General features: G+C 39.6%; 1 protein-coding gene across 6 annotated transcripts in view; it reads right to left on the bottom strand.

Moving 5' to 3' along the window:
* APP (amyloid beta (A4) precursor protein) overlaps positions 1 to 17,905 on the bottom strand; it is a 313,659-nt gene that overhangs the window by 194,792 nt on the left and 100,962 nt on the right. The window lies entirely within an intron of this gene.

Genomic DNA, 17,905 nt, shown 5'->3' with positions numbered 1-17,905 from the left:
TGGATGGCATCACCGACTCGATGGACATGAGTTTGAGTGAACTCCGGGACTTGGTGATGGACAGGGAGGCCTAGCGTGCTGCTATTCATGGGGTTGCAAAGAGTAGGACATGACTGAGTGACTGAACTGAACTGAAGGACATAAATGAAGCATGAATAAAGGACAGACTGTATTAATAATAATGGATTAGAATTGGTTTATTAACTGTAAGAAATGTACCATTAGATATTAATACTGGATATGCCAAAAAGTTTGTTCAGGTTTTTGTATGCTTTCACAAAAAACTGAATGAACTTTTTGGCCAACCCAATTAGGGGAGACTGGGCGAGGGGGTATATGGCAATCCCCTGGAATATCCTCTCAATTTTTATTAAAATTAAATAATATTAAAATTTATTAAATCTAATAAAATAATACAAATCAATATAAAATTTATTAAATATGATTAACATAAATTAAAATTTATTAAATCTAAAACTTAGATTAATGCCTACTTAAAAAAAATTTGAAGCTTCCACATCAGATTTTGATAAGACATAGCTATTCACTTCCATGTCAAGATTCTGACTTTCAACAACTGTGAAATTACTGTCAACTGAAAAGAACTTGTGTTAAAAAGATGTTTACTTGGAGAAGGAAATGGCAACCCACTTCAGTATTCTTGCCTGGTGAATCTCACGGACAGGGGAGCTTGGGCGGGCTATAGTCATGGGGTTGCAAAGAGTCAGTTATGACTTAGTGACTAAACAACACAGTAGTGCTAGGTATATATGTCTTACAGTAGGAAAAATCTCTAAAAATTTTTCACCTTGCAAAACTGAATCTTTATAGTCATTGAACGACACTCCTGCTTTTTCCTCTCCCCAACCCCTGGCAACTACCATTTTCCTTCTCAGTGAACTCCAGGAGTTGGTGATGGACAAGGAGGCCTGGTGTGCTGCAATTCATGGGGTCGCAAAAAGTTGGACACGACTGAGTGACTGATCTGATCTGATGGTTGATTCATGCTGAGGTTAGACAGGAAACAAAATTCTGTAAAGCAATTGTCCTTCGATTAAAAAAAATTATAAAGAGGATAAAAAATAAACTCAAATTGTATATATTTTAATAAAATTGTATCTTAATATTTTAATTCTTTAGACATTACTTTTAATTGAACACAAATTATATGAAAAATCTTGACTGTAACATCTTAATTAGCGATTTAGTGCAATGAAGGCAAAGAAATTTTATGGAATATATGACTTTTTATGAAAATAAAAGATCTTTACTAACACAGGCTTCTCTTCTATGACATCTAAAATAACTAGACAAAGCTTAGTTTTAGATTTTCCTAGCAAATTTTCTGTTTCAATAATTTGTGCATGGGTGGCATTTAAATTCTTGTAAAAACTTTCAGAGTTTTTGAATAATCACACATTTATCAATTATAAAGGAAATCCTTTAAAAAAATTTTTTTAAAGATTTTGATGTAGACCATTTTTCAAGTCTTTACTGAACTTGTTATAATATAGCTTCATTTTATGTTTTGGGCTTTTTGACCAAGAGGCATATGAGAGCTTAGCTCCCTGACCAGGGATTGAACTTGCAGCTCCTGTACTGGAAGGTGAAGTCTTAACCACTGGGACCCCCAGAGAAGTTCCTATAAAGGAAATTCTTTGCTTTCCAAGTTTAACCTTGTCTTGGAAATGTAAAAGTCACTGATCAAATTCAATTCACATTTACAAATTAGAAATCTGAAGACTCATGGGGTTTCCGCCTAGTTAAAAAGAGAATCAGCTTCAACTTTGGACCTTGACTCTATGTAATGCTCAGTATTTCAGCAAAGTCAAAGTGAAGTTGCTCAGTCGTGTCCGACTGTAGCCCACCAAGCTCCTCCGTCCATGGGATTCTCCAGGTTTTACAATATTCCATAGATTCTGAATCATGCCTTTCTCACCAAACCACCCAAGATTAGTTATGTGTTTTGTTCTGTTGCCTCTTTTTTATGGAGTTATTACTCATATTCTTGATTTTATTAATAATGGATTTTCTTATTACTCATATTTATAATTACCCCAACATCAAAGATACAGTTATGAAAATAATCTTTCCAGGTCAGAGGGGTTCTCAAACTCTAAGCCGCTTCAGAGTCAGCTGGGATGCTTGATTAGACTGCAGATCCATCCCCTCTGGCCCCAAGACTTGGACTGGATCCATGTGCTTGGGATGTGTGTGAAAACACACTTCCCCAGAGGGATTCAGATTCACACGGTTCATGGACCACACTTTTTGAGAGATGATTTGGAGCAGGGTTTCTCAAGCTTTAACGTGCCCTTGAATCACCTGGGGATCTTGTTAAAATGCAGTTTCTGATTGGACAAGTCCAGGTGGGGCTGATTCTGTTTTTATACCAAGTTCCCAAGTGACTGGATTCAGCTGTTCCTTCAGGTAGCATAGGTCTACTTAACAGAATCCATTATAACTAATCTTATTAAGGTTTTTTTTTTTTTTTAAAGTAACAGGTTATCGCATTATAGAACCCTTTTTGGAATAGCCTTTTCTTTTTAATGGAGGCAAAATACACATAACATTCAATTTACCATCGTAACCATTTTTTAAGTGTACAGTTCAGCTGCATTAAGTACATTCACATTATTGTGAAACTAGTTTCCATAACTGTTTTCTTGTTGCAAAACTGAAACTCTATACCCATTAAGCAAGTCTTCACTCCCCTCTCCCCCAGTCCCCGTGTCGGAGGTAGTTCCTGTGCATTCTCTCAGCTCAGACTTCTGTTCTCTCAATTTCTTTAACCCAGTATAGTGCAGTTTCTATCATTTCAACAATGTAATCAGTGTAAAAAGTTAATACTAAGACAGTCTATATACACCACCACTCCTGCTGCCAAGACTAACTCTTTGATATTTGAAGGGTATATTCCGCTTACAGCACACACCACTTTGAACTAGAATATCTCAAGCACTCAATAGCCACAGGTGGCTAGTGGTCACTACTGGGCAGAATAGCTTAGTGTCAAGTTTTTGAAATCAAGGCTACCTTTCAAGGAATGATGAGTGGAATGGGGACAAGTTGAGGTTATAGGGGAAACTAACTCCAAAGAAACAGGTCTAAGCATAAACAAACATAAGACTGAATATACTGGGAAGACTATATGCACAATTCTATGTGCCATCACAATATCATATACTTAATCATTGAAAGGGATATTAAATTTGTTACTATGGTTAACTCTATTTACCAGCAAACATTGCTTCTTCTCTTATTTCTCTTTTTGCACTTCTCATATTATAATCTGTACTCATGATCATGCAATTAATTCAAATACAGAAATTTAAATAAGGTTTCCTTCATATCTACTCATCATTAGCTTCGTTCAGTCTTCTATATTTTTGAGAGATGATATGAAAGGCGCATACTGAAGAGATATCCTGTTAAATTCTCTATTTCATCTTTTGAAAATGCAAGTGTCCTCACTGGCAGCTTCCTCCTAACACTTCTCTTTCTTTCTGACTTTCTAAAAAATTCCATTAACTGATGGGTTTTAAAGATGCAATTGATTGGGGTTATATCACAGGGCTTTTAAAAACCCACATAATTGACAACAAAATACCAATCGGGCTGATGCTTGAGGACGCAAGAGAACCACCAGTGATCACCAAAACCTTAAATTATACAGAGAAGTAAATACATACAGAGTGTTTTGTCCACACACCTTACTCAGAAACCTATGTGTAAGGCAGGCTATAATCAAAACAGGAAGAGGCATTTTCACAGATAAACTTCTCAACAAAGTTATGGACTGTCATTATGAAGCCTCTGACTTGCCCTTCTTCCTGGCTCATGACCATCTGGCCTCGTTTCAACGATCTCCAATAATTCTTTTTTCAAGGTCAGTAGCAACAAATGCATGAGACTCTTTCTCAGCCCTCAGATCAGCTGTCTGTTCTCTGCCATATCACTTTCTTGCTTGAGTTATGTCTTCTCAGGCAACACTTGTCCTCCCACTCTCTGTCTGAAGCTAGTCATTCTGTCCCTCTCATCGACTCCTCTCTGAATAACTGATTACAAAGGAAGACTGTCCTCAACTTTCTGCTTGGACTTTCTCAGATTTAACAGTCATGCCCCAGCATTCAACAGCTTCCACCACTCTCCATGGTGACCTTTCAGTTACCAGTTCCATTCCTTTGCTGGACACCCACATGGAGAACATTGCTTTCAGCAACTGTACTAGATTAGAATCCAATACCAACCGACCATCAGCTCCTGGAACTGTACAATACTGTACAAAGAACAATAAGCCTTATTGGGCCAAAATCTATCTTATGTGGAAGCAATATAAGGGAAGAGACCAGCATTCAACTATTTTTTTTTCCACATACAATTCATTTGCTGTTTTACAACTTACAATTTCAAAGGCGAAAGTGAAAACTGTTAGTTGCTCAGTTGTGTCCTACTTTTTGCAACCCCATGGACTGTCGCCCTCCAGGCTCCTCTGTCCATGGAATTCTCCAGGCAAGAATGCTCGAGTGAGTAGCCATTCGCTTCTCCAGGGGATGTTCCTGACTCAGGGATCGAATCTGGGTCTCTGGCATGGCAGGCAGATTCTTTACTGTCTGAGCCATCAGGGAAGCCCCATGATTCCAAAGGCTTTAGAATATCACATTTTCATAACTTGTTTGTTGGTATAATAACTTTAGTAGTTCAAATCAAGAAAGAGAGAGAGATCACACATTCTAAGCTATTGTAACGATACAATATCTAGCTTTTCTTTATAGCTGGAACTCAGCAATTTGTTTCCTCTAGTTCTGCTGGGTATTAGAGCATCTTCCTTGAATCTCTGTTACTTTGTGAGGTACCATGGTTTTTGATCTCTCACGATCACATTCCTATGACTTGTGAGAGGCTCTCTTAGACCCCAATCTTTCCTGCTTGACCATGACACATGCCCTTCACAGCCTGCTGTAAGGGATCTCACAGTCACCCTGTCCTTTCACCTTGTAAAACCCTAGAGATGTGCTCACATTCACCATGGCTTCACTGTAGCTCTCAGGTGGTACCCTGACGATCCTGATAAGGCTGGATAAGGCCTTTCTTATCCTTTCTTTAATAAACCTTTCTTTGGAAGATGTCAGAGGACCCTGGGGGCCAACTTCTTCAAGGGGACACTTCCCCCGTCTTCAAGGGGATGCTCTACCTCACCTGTTTCATCAGCTTCCTCTCCCAACTCTCCCAAATCTTCTGAATCCTTGGGAAGCACAACGCTCAAGGCAGCGTTCTTCCTCAACTAAGAGACTCTCTTAATGTTTGAAAAGGTGCTCAGGCCTTCCAGCTTCCTGCCTTTCACAGTTTTTTTCATCTTTGCACACTTTTTTAAGTTCTCATCATACACTTCTTGTTCATCATTGACAGTCACTCCTTCTTTTGGTTTTTCCCACGATCTCTTGGCTTTGTAGTCTGGAGATGACTCTACACCCTATCACTCACCTATCACCCTGGGTGGCTTCATCCACTTTGTTGAGCTGGGTCGGGGAGAGAAGGCACCTCTCAGGGTAGCCATTACTCTTCACCACTTCACCTTCATCCGGGTTCTTTCCCACCACTGACACCACCTCGGCTCCAGTTCTACTCCTTTCTTTCTTTCTTCCTTTAAAACATTTTTTATTTATTTGTGGCTGCCCTGGGTCTTCGCTGCTGTGTGCAGGGTTTCTCTAGTTGCAGTGAGCAGGGACTACTCTCTAGGTGAGGTGCGCGGGCTTCTCACTGTGATGGCTTCTCCTGTTTCAGAGCACAGACCCTAGGGCATTCAGGCTTCAGGAGCTGCAGCTCGTGAGCTCTAGAGGGTGATGCCTTCTATAGTTGGGGCGTACAGGCTTAGCTGCCCAACAGCATGTGGAATCTTCCTGGACCAGGGGTTGAACTTGTGTCCCCTGCATTGGGAGTCGGATTCGTAACCACCGGACCACCAGGGAAGTCCGATACTACTTTCTGATGAAGGCTCAGGGGATTTCTAAGACTGTGCATCACACAACATTCAGCATATTGAGGGAGCTCCAAAGGGTGATGCCTGCTGACAAGTTGGTTGGTTTCCCATTATACTCTGCTTTTATTTCGTTCCAAAATATTTACCACTGATTCATGTCTCTAGCCCCAAGGGCTGTACCTCTCTACTCCACTCCAACTATCCATATTCCTGAAGATGGATCTCAGATCATGTCACATGTAAAAATGTCCCGAATTCCAGTAAACCATTTCTTGAGTATAAAAACCATCATTCTAGCTCTCCCCTCTCCTTTCCATCTGTGCATCTGCTCATCATGACCCCATGTCCTGGAGTCTTCATCACTCACTAAGGTTAGCAGAGGAGTTTCACTGGCTTCATTCCATCTTCCTGCCGGTCTGTCCTAGCACCCTTGACACTTTATTCATCACCGGTGCTTACAACCAGCTACCACTCCATGTGTTCTCCATGCCCAGACTTGGCTGTTCCAGCCCAAACCTCTTCTATTTGGGAGACCCCTTGACACCCAACTGCCACACTGTGCCCCTTGGGAGCGTATTAAGTACCTTCTGGATTCTCTGGTGTGTAGCCTAGACCTGAAATGTCTAGTTTTAGGAGACAGTGGGGGTGTCTCCTAAGAATCAGAGGAATACATGTCGCCCTGTATTTCAGGGATGTTCTACTTCAAAACTTTCCAGAAACAAAAATTATATCCTAAAAAGATGCAAAACTATTTGGGGCAAGAGGAAGTAGATAAGGAGAGAATGACGCAGAAAAAAGATATCACAGCATTTAACAAAAGAGCTAGCCAGGAAGTATCTAGGATGCGGTATTTGGAATGAGCACAACCTTTCACTGGCATGAGAACACTGCTCTAAATTCCCAGGGCTTTGTTCAAGGATAGCAGAAAGGACTGGAGTTCTGTCATTGTACTCCAATCACGACCTAGGGGAGAGGGACACAATTATCTCACAGAATAAAAAAAAAAAAAAAAAAGTATACATGATTCATCAAGTTCTTCAATAAAAATAATGTTTTAGTAAATTAACCCTACGTTCTTGAATACATCCTTTCAAAAATACACATGTTCTTTTCTATTGGGAGTGGATCTGGCCATATAAGAATCTCTCCCTCAGTTACCATTCAACTGTGGACTTAGCAACTGCCACTTAGATTTGTAACAAGGCTTAGCTTCATACTGTAAATCAGTTTGCCAGGGCTCACTGCTCCTGAGAGAACTGAAAGAAGTGAAATTCTGGGCTTCTAAGGAAGAGCGCTTGGGGCAGCAAATTACTGCATTAAAGCTTATATATATATATACCAAAAGGTATATCATGAACTATTTAGCAGGGAAATTGGAAAATCCTGATCTCACTCTCTAATCCCGTCTCTTATGATGGTGGTGTCTAGGTTTGGCCCTAGTTATCTGAGTTCCATTTCATCTGCTGACTTGTTGTTGTTTTTTAGTTGCTCAGTCGTGTCTGACTCTTTGTGACCCCATGGACTGTAGCCGCCAGGCTCCTCTGTCCATGGGATTCTCCAGCAAGAATAATGGAGTGGGTTGCCATGCCCTCCTCCAGGGGATCTTCCTGACCCAGGGATCAAACTCGTGTCTCCTGCGTCACTTGGGAGGCCCCACCCCTGGTGGTGTTCACAAGTAAAGGCAAAGAAATTACTGTGGGTCTCTATGGTAATGGAACATAAAGTCCATATTTTAACAAATCAATAATGGACTTGATAATAAGGGGGTACTGGAGTCTGTTTAAAGATACTATGAAAACCCTGGGTTGGGGGGAACTAAGGTCAGTTAAAAGGTATGTACAATTTAAAGCTATCCATCAGCACCTTCCTCAATAATGTAAGTATCAAAAAACTATTTCCGTATTGACCAAATCTTCCATGTTATATAACAGAATGAGAACAAGGCTATTCGTGAACCTAGCGATTTTCTTTTATCACTGCAACTTCAATCATGGATGTAAATGAAAATTTCTGCTCACTTTGCTACTTTTCTGCTTGACTGAATTTTGTAATGAAAACGTCTGTCCCTTTCTAACAGAGTACAGGCATCATTCAGATTCTACTCACCAGGCAAAGGGTGAATGCATTTGTTTAGATGCAAGATCACTTAAATATGTATCACTACACGCTACGGCCCACTTAGGAATGCTGCAGTTTAAAATGTTCCTAAGCAGTAAGGCAAAGGCATCAAATGAAGGTACATTCAGGTTTCAAACATTTTTAAGCAAGTTCTTCCCATCTGAACACAGCCAGCTCTGCCCTCCTTTCCTGGCTCCCCTCAACTAGAAAGAAAGCAGTGGAACTCTGCCAAAGCTCATTCCGTTACCTAAACATCTTCCGGGTCAATGGTCCATAGTCACATGACAACTCCATCTTCAGCTGACCTCTCCAGGGAGCAAATATTTTGAAGAGCAAGAATTCTAGGCATGCAAAAGCTCAGGCTTTGAATCAAAACTAAGTCTGAACAAGCTTTTCAAAGGAAGGCCTTGTTGCACAGAAAAGGCACACAAAACATGTTTGAAGAAGGCAGATCTCTCATTTGAGATTTAACATTTATAAACGAGGAAATTATATATGATTAAGGCTTTCAAATAGAGCAGTAATTTCAGGGTATCTCTCATTCCAAACACTACAGCTTCTGTCTTTCATTCAAAATTGTAAAGATGATTAAAAAGTAAATCAAAGTAAAATTATACTGAAGGTCTCAGTTGTTTTAACCTGGAAATGTTGTGGTTTTGGGAAAATGCTGACGAAAGACTTGATTTTTGGTAAGAATAGCTGGTTATGGGAATCATCTAGAAAAGTATAAGTGATTTGCTATTTTCTGGCACAAAGCAGACTTTCTAATAATGCAATCAGGCTAATGGGTCACTGGATTTACATTATATAAAGCTCCAGGTGACCCACTTAACAGTTTAAGGTAGTGTTTACTCAAGGTCACCTTTCCACAAGGCAGGTAGGCATGTCTGCCTTTCTCCTAGTCAAAAGAAGCGTAAGGTCGGTTCCCCCTCTTGGCTTGACACCCTTCCCATTCATGCTATTACATGATTTCTAGATGTTTCATTTTTGATTGATGTTCAAACTGTCTGGATATTTCAAAGCCTTAGCTTTTAAATTTCCCTAACAAAGGAGTTGGCTATTTATACAAAGCCTTGCCTGCATGTTCAGTCTAGAAAATACCTAATTTAAAATCTATATACAGAAGGTCATCTCTTTGGCAATACAGGGCTGATGTTCTGAAAAGTCAACTGTACACCAAGTCAGTACAAAAGATATCTTAATAACAGTCCTCATATGCAAATGAACAATTCACTATTTGTTGTTTTCAGTTGCTAAGACATGTCTGATTCTTTGGGATCCCATGGACTGCAGCACGCCAGTCTTCCTCGTCCTTCACTATCTCCCAATGGTGGTAGTGGCTTAGTCACGCAGTCATGTCTGACCCTTGTGACTCCATGGACTGTTGCCTGCCAGGCTCCCCTGTCCACGGAATTTTCCAGCCAAGAATAGTGGAGTGGGTTGCCATTTCCTTCTCCTGGAGTTTGCTCAAATTTATGTCCATGAAGTCAGTGATGCTATCTAACCAGCTCATCCTCTGCTGCCCGCTTCTCATGTGGGTTTTCTTGGAATTCTGAGCACTTGATAAGACTATCCTACCATTTTTAAATCATTCAGGTAGTTGGTTAATTAACATAGTACTACATTAGGACTGTTTTTCATGCTTTACTTCTAGATGATATAATTTTCTCCTTCCCAGTTATAAAATCTTAGTACAAATGGAAGATCTCCTAACAGCGTATTATGGTAATTCCAACACTGATATCACAACTATACAAAAAAATGTATTTTGTAAAAAATTTATATTTAAGTTAAAATATTGAAAAATGTTTTGTAAAGTCAAATTTTAAGAGAGAATTTGTTTGACTGCATATCTTCATTTCTTTAAAAGGTGTGAGAAATGACTACGTGAATATTTCCTAGAGACTTAAGTTTATAAGAATAAGACTCATCTTATTCTTACATAGGAGTTGTCATTAACCTGCAGAAAAGCCAAGAAAAACAAAACAACAAAAACCTTTGATGATAGTGGGAGTACTTTTGCATAAACAGCTATGTTTCTACATTGAACTCGTTCAAATTCAATTAATTTCTTTGCATGAAATCATGAGTCCAAGAGCCATTAAGAAAAGCTGAAAACAATCTTATCTTTTGCCTCAAATAGATTTTTATCCACCAAATAAATGATACAATAAATCAACAGAGAAAAATAAAAGATGCATATCCCATGCTTATGTGCTCTGTGTTTAATCCAAGATGCCCAAATCCGTCATTTACTGATAAGGAAATTTCATATACATCTTAGAGGAAATGTCCATGAAAGCTAAAAGCTAATACTCTGCACAGTATTAGCAATATACTGCATGCTCTTACCCTGAAGGGATAAAGCTAATTATCAAGATTCTGGGAGTCATAGCAAGTCTGATGACCAGTAAGTACTTGGAGGCCTGGCCTGGATTTAATAACTCAGGATTCATTAAGCCAGGCCTTTGGGAAACCAAGGCACTGATGAGGTTTCCTAGTAAGGGTCCTGTGAGAAAATGAACAACCCAGAAGGACCCATATAAACATCAGTATTGAGAAGGCTGCAGAAAAAATGAGCCAGAGGAAGAATGGGAGTCAGCAGAGATTGACAAAGCCAAGAGCACAATAACAGTGCAGGGAGAAGGGAGTGATCAGCAGGGATAGATACTGCTGAGACACTGAGAAGGACAGAAAAATGTCTGAGCCAAGACCTCATTCACCGGAGCTGAAGGGATAGATGCTTGACAACAGCTGACTGGAAGGAGGTGAATGCTGCAAAGATAAAATAGGAATGGCTGACTGGCATGTTAAGAAGCACAGCTGTCAATGGGTAGAGCAAGGGTGGATGTTAAAGACACGGGGTTATGTTACTGACATGAGGACCCGGGGTCTCTGATGGACAGGAAAATATGAGAAGGCTAAAAATTGCTGATATAGCAAACGAAATAAAGGGCTTACTGACCAGAGGTCATAATGAAGTCAAAGATCAGATACGATGAAGTGAAAGAACTTACTGAAGATAATTTGTGCACTGGTGTGTCTGTGCTCAGCTGTGTCTGACTCTTTGCAACCCCATGGAGTGTAGCCCTCCAGGCTCCTCTATCTATGGGATTCTCCAGGCAACAATAATGGAGAGGATTCCCATTTCCTTCTCCAAGGAATCTGCCTGACCCGCGTCTCCTGCATCTTTTGCATTGCTAGGCGGAGCCACCTGGGAAGCTGTTATGCGCTCTGCTACCATGCTTCGACTGAGGATTTGGACTGAAAATTTGCAATGAGAACCAAGAATAGAAAAAGAAAAATCAGCTAAAGTTATTTAAATGGCAAAACACAGGATAACTTCTTGGCAGACTGAACATTGAGGCTACTGTATTAAATACGCTTAGAGAATGCAGAGTATCATAAGCCCTGAATAACAAGTAATTCTGCTTTCCGAAAAGCCAGAGGAAAGAGTCACTTGATCCACTCACAGAAATCTAGCAACCTAGAGCTAATGAAGCTATCATACAATAAAGAAGATCTTCAGTGACAGCCAAAAATAATTCCTCAAACCCAAAACAAGGTTGGACCATATTCTGTCAAAGTAGTCAAGACTGAAGGGGAAGATTCAGGGGAATTCCAGCTGGGTAATGTTTTTGAAAATACATGTACCCCTAATTTATAAATCAATAAGATGGTCCACATTTTAGTGTTATGAGAATATTTAAACCTCTAAAAGGGGAGTAATTAATATCTACACATCAAACACCTACTCAGTACCATATTCACCTCATCACTTAAAAAAGGCATTTCAATATGATAGGAATTAATGATTAGTTTACATACAGATTAACCTAACTCTTAAGATACAACATAAAAATCTGAAATAAGCTTTTAGATTATCATTATAAATGATACTTAGAAGTGGGTTTCTGTTAAATAATCTCTTTATTATTAGAATTAAAAGCTAAGATAAGGACACTGTCCCCAAAGAATCTAATGGTATGTCTTATTTCTGAATTCAGATGCCTCTGGTAACATGGGTGTCAATCTTTAAAATGTAACAGCTAGTTATTTTACCAGCAAAATGAGTTTATTCTGGAATAGGAGAGGAATTGCAATTTGGGATAATTCTCCAAGCCAGGCTTCAGCAATATGTGAACCGTGAACTTTCAGATGTTCAAGCTGGTTTTAGAAAAGGCAGAGGAACCAGAGATCAAATTGCCAACACCCACTGGATCATGGAAAAAGCAGAAGAGTTCCAGGAAAACATCTATTTCTGCTTTACTGACTATGCCAAAGCCTTTGACTGTGTGGATCACAATAAACTGTGGAAAATTCTGAAAGAGATGGGAATACCAGACCACCTGACCTGCCTCTTGAGAAACCTATATACAGGTAAGGAAGCAACAGTTAGAACTGGACATGAAACAGCAGATTGCTTCCAAATAGGAAAAGGATTACGTCAAGGCTGTATATTGTCACCCTGCTTATTTAACTTCTATGCAGAGTACATCATGAGAAACACTGGGCTGGAAGAAGCACAAGCTGGAATCAAGATTGCCGGGAGAAATATCAATAACCTCAGATACGCAGATGACACCACCCTTATGGCTGAAAGTGGAGAGGAACTCAAAAGCTTCTTGATGAAAGTGAAAGAGGAGAGTGAAAAAGTTGGCTTAAAGCTCAACATTCAAAAAACTAAGTCATGGCATCTGGTCCCATCACTTCATGGCAAATAGATGGGAAAACAGTGGAAACAGTGTCAGACTTTATTTTTCTGGGCTCCAAAATCACTGCGGATGGTGACTGCAGCCATGAAATTAAAAGACGCTTACTCCTTGGAAGGAAAGTTATGACCAACCTAGAGAGCATATTCAAAAGCAGAGACATTACTTTTCCAACAAAGGTTCGTCTAGTCAAGGCTATGGTTCTTCCAGTAGTCATGTATGGATGTGAGAGTTGGACTGTGAAGAAAGCTGAGTGCTGAAGAATTGATGCTTTTGAACTGTGGTGTTGGAGAAGACTCTTGAGAGTCCCTTGGACTGCAAGGAGATCCAACCAGTCCATTCTGAAGGAGATCAGCCCTGGGATTTCTTTGGAAGGAATGATGCTAAAGCTGAAACTCCAGTACTTTGGCCACCTCATGTGAAGAGTTGACTCACTGGAAAAGACTCTGATGCTGGGAGGGATTGGGGACAGGAGGAGAAGGGGACGACAGAGGATGAGATGGCTGGATGGCATCACTGACTTGATGGACTAAGTTTGAGTGAAGCTGGGGAGTTGGTGATAGACAGGGAGGCCTGGTGTGCTGCAATTCATGGGGTTGCAGAGTCAGACATGACTGAGTGACTGAACTGAACTGAGCTGAAGCTGTAGCAAAAATCAGGCTAGCCTGGTAAATGAAGGAGAGGAAGGTTACTTTAAACAGGAAAAGAAGGAGTTAGGAGTGGCTGATCTAACAAAAGATCACTGAAGGAAAATGGAGCTTTCAGGGCGGGGATGGCTTCTCATTGGCCGTGTTGCAGAGTCTTCCACTGACTGCGCCTGTTGTTGGGCCAGGAGAAAATCTTTCTTCCTCCTGCTGCAGTATCAGAGACATTCCTGCTCAGAAATGTAAAGCTGTGACAGGTGGTGTGTGCATGAGAGCTCCCACTTCAGGGATGCCTGACTCCGTTTTATTTTTTTTTATTTAATTAAAATTTTTTTATTTTATGGACAAGTTGCACAGCATGTGGCAGATCTTAGTTCCCTGACCAGGGATCGAACCTGCGCCTCCTGCAGTGGAAGTTTGGCATCTCAAGCACTGAACCACCAAAGAAGTCCCCTGACTCCATTTTATTTTATTTTACTGAGATTTGAAAAGAATTTTTGTTTTAAGTAAAAGATACTTGTAAGAGATTCAAAAAGCAAATCCCCCCAAAAGGAGAAAATATTTGCCATGCATGTTTCCATAGAAGAATTCCGATCTAGTAAATCCTACAAATTAAGGAGAAAAACAACAAACTTTTTAAAGAAATGAGTGAAAAACTTATGCAGGCTTTTAACAAAAAAGGATATCCAAATGGGTGAGTAAGCTTATAAAAACTATTCAAAGTTATAAATCATCAGGAAAACACTAATTAAAACCACAATGGAGGATTGAGGTGAGGGAGGGATCTGATTCTATCTTAAAAGAGGCTTTCTTCTATTAATTTTTATACTGTCTTTAAACTAGGTATGTCTAGGTTAGACCCTGTTCCTCAAAAATAAGAGTTCAATGTTCTCTAAGCCAAGTTAAAAAAAAAAAAAAAAAAAAACAACCAAAAAAACAAAAACAACCTATTTTCTACCTATTCTGAGATTCTTAGGTTACTTCTTGGTTGTTAAATAAAACCTGTTCTTCCTCTATTCATCAATATTTATTTCTGTAATCTTATAGATTCATTTAAGCATGTGAAATTATGGTTTTATAACCTTTGTTTTCCTAGTGATTAGGCTATTCCTTCTTTAAGTTTTCCTTCCTTTAAAAATATTCAGCTAACTCCTCAATTCATTCATTGAATATGCACTTATTCAATGTACCACGACATACTTAAAACTCTTGAAATATGTTTCAGTGAATGAAACAAAAATTTCAGCTTTCAGAGAGCTAACATTTCTGCTTAAAAACAATTATTTCCAAAGTTACAGGCACTGCAGGAAAGCCTTCTTAGTCTTCAGCACCACATATTGTTAATTCACAATATTGCTCTATGATTATTCTTTTCCCTCAAAAGGCCCTCAAATACACTATTAAAACTTTCTCCAACCTATTACTTTCTCATGGATTTGCTATTTAAATTCAAAAGATGTTGAGGCACTAAATGAATAGGTTACTAGAATTTATGGAAATATTACTCCAGAGTATAAGGAGTTTTTCCTCTAATCTAATTGTACCATCTATTTAAAGGACTGGCATAATTAAAGGCTTAAAATCACATGGACTATTCAGATATTTTTCCAGACACCACATAAAATAAACAATCAAATGAATTCAACGTCTTTGTGAATAAAAATGTGATTTCTATACTATTCCAACATTCAAAGAACAAAGATCATGGCATCCAGTCCCACCACTTCATGGCAAATAGATGGAGAAAAAGTGGGAACAGTGACAGGTTTTATTTTCTTGGGCTCCAAAATCACTGTGGACAGTGACAACAGACACGAAATTAAAAGACACTTGCTCCCTGGAAGAAAAGCTACGACAAACCTAGACAGTGTATTAAAAACCATAGACATTACTTTGCCAACAAAGGTCCATCCATAGTCAAAGCTATGGATTTTTCCAGTAGTCATGCACAGATGTGAGATTTGGACCATTAAAGAAGGCTGAGCACTGAAGAATTGATGCTTTAGAACTGTTGTGTTAGAGAAGACTCTTGAGAGGCCCTTGGACTGCAAGGAGATCCAACCAGCCCATCCTAAAGGAAATCAGTCCTGAATATTCATTGGACGGACTGATGCCGAAACTGAAGTTCCAATACTTTGGCCACTTGATGTCAAGAGCTGACTCTCTACAAATGACCCTGATGCTGAGAAAGACTGAGGGCAAGAGGAGAAGAGGGAAACAGAGGATGAGATGGTTGGATGGCATCACTGACTCAACAGATGTTAATCTGAGCAAACTCCAGGAGATAGTTAAAGACGGGAAGCCTGGTATGCTGCAGTTCATGGGATTGCAAAGAGTCAGAAATGACTTAGTGACTGAACAACAACAAATACCATTTCAAACTCAAATAATCAACAATCTTAGTTCTATTCTAACTTGCCAACAATATGCACCAATACTACCAACACAAATTATGGTCCCCAGAACACATTTTCTAATTCATATCTCTTCATTTTCTCTCCATATGCCTTAGGATCCATACCATGCCGCATCCTCTTTCCAGGAACCTCCACTGTACACTCCAGTTTTACCTCCTATTTTTACAGCAATCGCTCATTTTACAGAAAAAGTTGTTACCACCTGGTAATAAAGCAAATCATGAACTGGAATTAGAAATTTCAACACAATTGTGTTTAGGAAAAAACTTCTGGGAAAGAGGAGTGGAGTTTTGATGATGCTGTGCTTGGGTCCTTGTCGTGAAATCAGCAGAGAAGACCAGCATGTTTCCAGAATAAAAACAGTCACAACTACAAACCTCTACAATATCTAAAACAGTGGAATTCTGCCCTAAATTCTGTGAAATAGGTACATATATATAAAGGTAAGTTTATATAGAGTCATAAGTTTCACCCAAGGAGACACAAACATCTTCTAAAGTTGGTACACAAACTCAGCTCCATGAAATCACAGTTTAACTCTATCCAACTCAAAGTAAGCTAAATAAGGACACCCCTAACACTAGTTTCACTCACAATTTCTAATCTTAAAAGAAAATTTCTAGATGGAAAATAATGCCTGCAAGCCTAAACTCAACTTCTTCCTGTCACAGGCCAACTTGATAAATTTCTCTGTAGTAAAAAGAGGTTAATAAAAATCATTTAGCTGTGTCTCTACAGAGTTTACTGCTGAACTCTGTACGTAAGTAGTACTGAGTTAATAGTATAAAATAGTATTTTCTTTGATTTTTCCCCCTTCCAGTCTTCCATATGTGAAGGTGGGTCCATTCCTCCCCTTCCCACATTCCTTCTAGTATACTTTTTATCATGTCTATGTTCCCTGCTGGCTCAGATGGTAAAGCATCTGTCTACAATGTGAGAGACCTGGGTTTGATCCCTGTGTTGGGAAGGTTCCCTGGAGAAGGAAATGGCAACCCACTCCAGTACTCTTGCCTTGAAAATCCCATGGACAGAGGAGCTTGATGCAGGCTACTGTCCATAGGGTCGCAAAGAGTTGGGCACGACTGAGCGACTTCACTTCACTTCACTATGGCATCTGTATTGCATAGACCCGGGGAATGGCATCTCCTTTCCTTTTATCTTGTAACTGTTTGCTATCTTTTAAATTTAGCTTTTTGTTTACATAAAGTTAATCCTCGCCGCGTTTTTATATTTGCTTCATCTTCTCTGCACCCATCAGTACTGCATCTTTTGTGAACTCTGTACCAGAATTCTACAACCACTCAAGTACAGGCAGGTCCATCAGTGCTATTTTTTCCCTGGAGCCCTCCCTCCTGGGATCCGCCCCATTCTCCTCCAATCTGGACTGGCTTCTCTCCAGACTGCCGCACAGCTGTTGCCTTGGGACTTCCCTTCACCATCAGGTTTCACAGCTAAAGCCTGAGACTCAGTGACAGAGGGTGGAAAAAGAAGGACATATTGCACCACCAGCAAGAGCTGACACTTATCAAGGGATGTAGAAGAGAGGGAAAGTTTAATGAAGCTGCTTGTGACTAGGGTGATAAACAAAGATAACAATTTATTTCTAGACTCTACATTGAGAGCTTGCTCTGTTGAGTACTAAAATTGAACATGTCATCATATCCTTTGATACTGAAATTGAAAAACATCTATACTCGGGCTTCACATGGACTGTCATCTTTATGACATTTCTAACATTCATGGTTTTTTCTTTCTGTGCATACTTCATGCCTCAATGCTTTATGGTCAATTCTTTCATGATATACAAATATGAAATTACTTTTTTAAAATGTGCTAAACTACCTCAGAGAAATTATTTCCCCAAATTTCACTTCACTAAGCTTGAAATAATTAACCTTTCCCTTTCTAAGAAATATCAGTTCAGTTCAGTTCAGTTGCTCAGTCGTGTCCGACTCTTGGCGACCCCATGAATCGCAGCACGCCAGGCCTCCCTGTCCATCACCAACTCCCAGAGTTCACCCAGACTCACGTCCA

This window comes from Bison bison, unplaced genomic scaffold, assembly GCF_000754665.1.
Source record: "Bison bison bison isolate TAMUID 2011002044 unplaced genomic scaffold, Bison_UMD1.0 scf7180017864094, whole genome shotgun sequence".
Lineage (NCBI taxonomy): Eukaryota > Metazoa > Chordata > Mammalia > Artiodactyla > Bovidae > Bison > Bison bison.
This window is presented reverse-complemented; position numbering and strand designations above follow the sequence as displayed.